The sequence below is a fragment of the Helianthus annuus genome, chromosome 7, assembly GCF_002127325.2.
Source record: "Helianthus annuus cultivar XRQ/B chromosome 7, HanXRQr2.0-SUNRISE, whole genome shotgun sequence".
NCBI classification, from domain to species: domain Eukaryota; kingdom Viridiplantae; phylum Streptophyta; class Magnoliopsida; order Asterales; family Asteraceae; genus Helianthus; species Helianthus annuus.
Window position 1 is genome coordinate 98964389 of NC_035439.2, and position 3321 is coordinate 98967709.

Here is a 3321-nt window from a genome sequence, read left to right on the forward strand (position 1 = left end):
GTTCAAATATTCAATGATTAAATTAAATATATGGAGCCAATTTCATATGGCAATGAATACGTGGAAGATAACATTCAATGCAAAAAGTGTTACGTGTCCTTTTAATAAGTAACGTAGGAATATTAAAGAAATATAATGAACGTACAATTAATGTCAAACGTGTTCTATAAGTTACCCGATACACTATATATATGAATTACATTTTAAACATTCAGACTTGCACAGCTCTCTCGGGCCTCCTTTCTCTCTCAGAATTCTATGTTATTTTTATTTTAACCTATAATAATAATAATAAAGCCCTGCCCCGTTTTAAGTGTTTTAACCCTTGATCACTGATACTCTGTCCGACTGACGTAGGGCCCCGTAACGTATGTCAAGGCTCTGCCTAAATTCATTGGGGTTCTGTCTCGTGACGTAGGGATAAAGTAGAATTGGGTTACTATACTTAATGTGAGTGCACTATATATTTTATTAAATAATCCAGGAGCTGTACCCAAAATATAACAACCCTCCCGAATATTTTCTAACACCCTACACTTCCTAAAATACATCCCGTATGTGAAAACCGAGCCCGAAATACAATATATTATTAAAAATAATTAAAAAAACAAGAAAATATAAGTTTAGGCGGGCCGCGACAACCCCCACCCTTAGTTTACGCGGGCGGTTTAAAGGTTAAACCTGATTCCTTTGAGTTTTTAAGTTCAAATGGGTCGCGTAAAGATTCTCGATTAGTTAACGCGGGCCGCGAGAGGTTCAAAAGGTGGCGCAGCCCGGTGCGGCCACGTGGCCCAACACCCGGCCAACCTAGTCAATGACTCAGCCCAGCTACACGTTGACCTGGGGTCAACGCGGGCGACGTAAGCCCTGTCTTTGTTTTACGCGGGGCGCGACAAGGTCAAGATCAGGCACTATATATAGAATGCATTGGATCTTCATTCGAATTCGTTCAAAATCGATTTCCTTTCTCTCAATTCTGAATAGTAGAAATAATACTCGGGTATAATACCCCCCTAATTAGCGAAGCTCTGCCTCGTTGTAAGTATCATAACCCCTGGAGACGTATTAGATACTCTGCCCGATTGATCTAGGATTCCGTAACGGCTGTCGTGGTTCTGCCCGACGTAGTCGTTGGAATGCTGTCTCGGGGAGGGTATTACTAATGTTGAAATGGGTTATTATACTAACACATGTGCATTGTTTAATTACTAGATTATAACCAGGAAGTCCCAAAGGAAAGCCCTTTAATGGCAATGTGAGTAATCTCCTTTTTACAAATTGTGTTTACAAAACCTTAACTATTTTACAATGCAATTTAGCAGTGATTGAGTCTTTGTAATTCTTCAATTACTACCGGTATTATGGGGTTTTGTATACATTACTTGATAACGTTGAAAATTGGACAACGAGTTAGCCAATGTGTGATATGACCATAGCCACAGATACGGTCGAGTGGCAAGTACTGAATGAGTAATTGTGTAGATATAAACATTGTAATCGCTCTCAATACTGTTTAAATTGATAACACTTTTCTTGATTAAACTGGGATTCACTCACCAGTATTTCTTGCTGATAAAGTGTTTTTAAAACGCGTTTCAGGTAACACAATGTGAAAGCCAATTAGAATAAAGCCAGCTCGAGAGCACTGACGGCTTGGAAAAATGTGGCTATAAAAGTTACCTAGAAGACGATGTTTTAAATTCAATAAAATAAGGGTTATCCCTATAAACATGTTGTAACAAGAAACTTGGGTTTTACCCATGTGATTATTAAAATAAAATATGGTGGTTTTACTCTGATAAAATATTTCCTAACTACGTATCCTGATAAAATTTCCGCTGCCAAAATAATTAATTAATATTGATACCACCGCCACTGAGTTCGCGGCCGCCCGTTCCCAGGACAGAAAGGGGGCGGGGTTGTGACACATCAACACTATTTTTCCTTCACGATTGTTGTTCTTGGTTAATAATTAATGTTGATGATTAGGCGTGCAATTAACAATTAACTGAACATTTAATGATCTACACTTTTTAAATCTGCAATAACTGAACATTTAATTATCTACGCTTTTTAAATCTAAAATTAATTGGATATACATGATCATCCGTTTGACGAACCGAGCGCACTGGGTTACGATTCAATTCGTGTCCAGTCAACACAAGTCAACACAAGAGTTTATTGACTACATTCCTTTAGTTTCACCAGCATGCACATGACTTAGGCCCTTGGTGCCAATCAGTTTTGTTCACTGCTGGAAAATGTGATGCTTATTCCTAATCAAATGTTCAAATATGTGAGTTATGCATCCTGAACACGTTCCAGTCTCCTAACTATTTTATGTATGCAAATGTGAGTGTGCAACATACCTGGTACCTAATCAAGCACGTATATATAGTTTATAATTTATCATAATCTAATCTTACTTGATGCAAAAAAAGAGATCCGGTAATATACAACTTCAATGGTGGGAATATGTTCTTTAATCCGATGTGTGATTTCGTTATACCAACTATATCTGAAAACATGCTAATGGTTCTTTGATGACCGATAACAAGATTTAAACAATCGATATTTATAATCTGTTAATTTCCTTTGACTGATATAAACAAACTTAACTGGCTTCGATTTCTTTTGGTTTTTTACGATCGACTCATTTGGCGGATAATATATGTGGCCCCGACCGCAACGCGGCGGGTTCCTTTTCTAGTTTGGATACAATTTTTAAAATACGTGCCAATAACCATTAACTTTCATCCAGTGTACACGTCCGTAAAGAGGAATGGCAATATGTCAGTATATTTTTTCTTAATTTTACACGTCCTGCGCATGAGATGTTTATAAATTGTGGGTTGAGTTATAATATAAAGTGCTTTAAAAATAAAAAAGGTAAAAATCCACTATAGAATGACAAATGTATAATGAAAATCAAGTGAGAAAGGTAATTTTAAGAGCTTTAAAAATAAAAAACGCAATAAGACACTATAGAATGACAAATGTACAAGGAAAATCAAGTGAGAAGGGCAATTTTGTAAATATGCACATGCAAGTCACATGCTATCGTCCCCTCCCTATTTTACAAACGTCAGTAACTTTTTTTATACGTCATTTGTTTTTTTTAAGTATACCACAAAATCGAGCGTATTTTTATCTTTAATACGAGTACCCTATTGTTATACTTAAAAAACATTATTATACAATGGACATAACGTAAAACACAATGAGAATCCAACTAAAAACACAATAGAAAGTAGACCAAAAAACACAATCGATGACAACAGATAAAAGACACAATAGACAATAGACAACAGGCTAAAACAC

The 3321-nt window shown here is 36.2% G+C and overlaps 1 long non-coding RNA gene across 1 annotated transcript; it reads left to right on the forward strand.

The window, feature by feature from the left end:
* Window positions 1-518: 518 nt before the first annotated feature.
* LOC118480133 lies at window positions 519-1742 on the forward strand. Its single transcript, XR_004861769.1, has 3 exons — window positions 519-1038; window positions 1213-1255; window positions 1600-1742. It is a non-coding gene; the product is annotated as an uncharacterized LOC118480133 (long non-coding RNA).
* Window positions 1743-3321: the final 1579 nt, after the last annotated feature.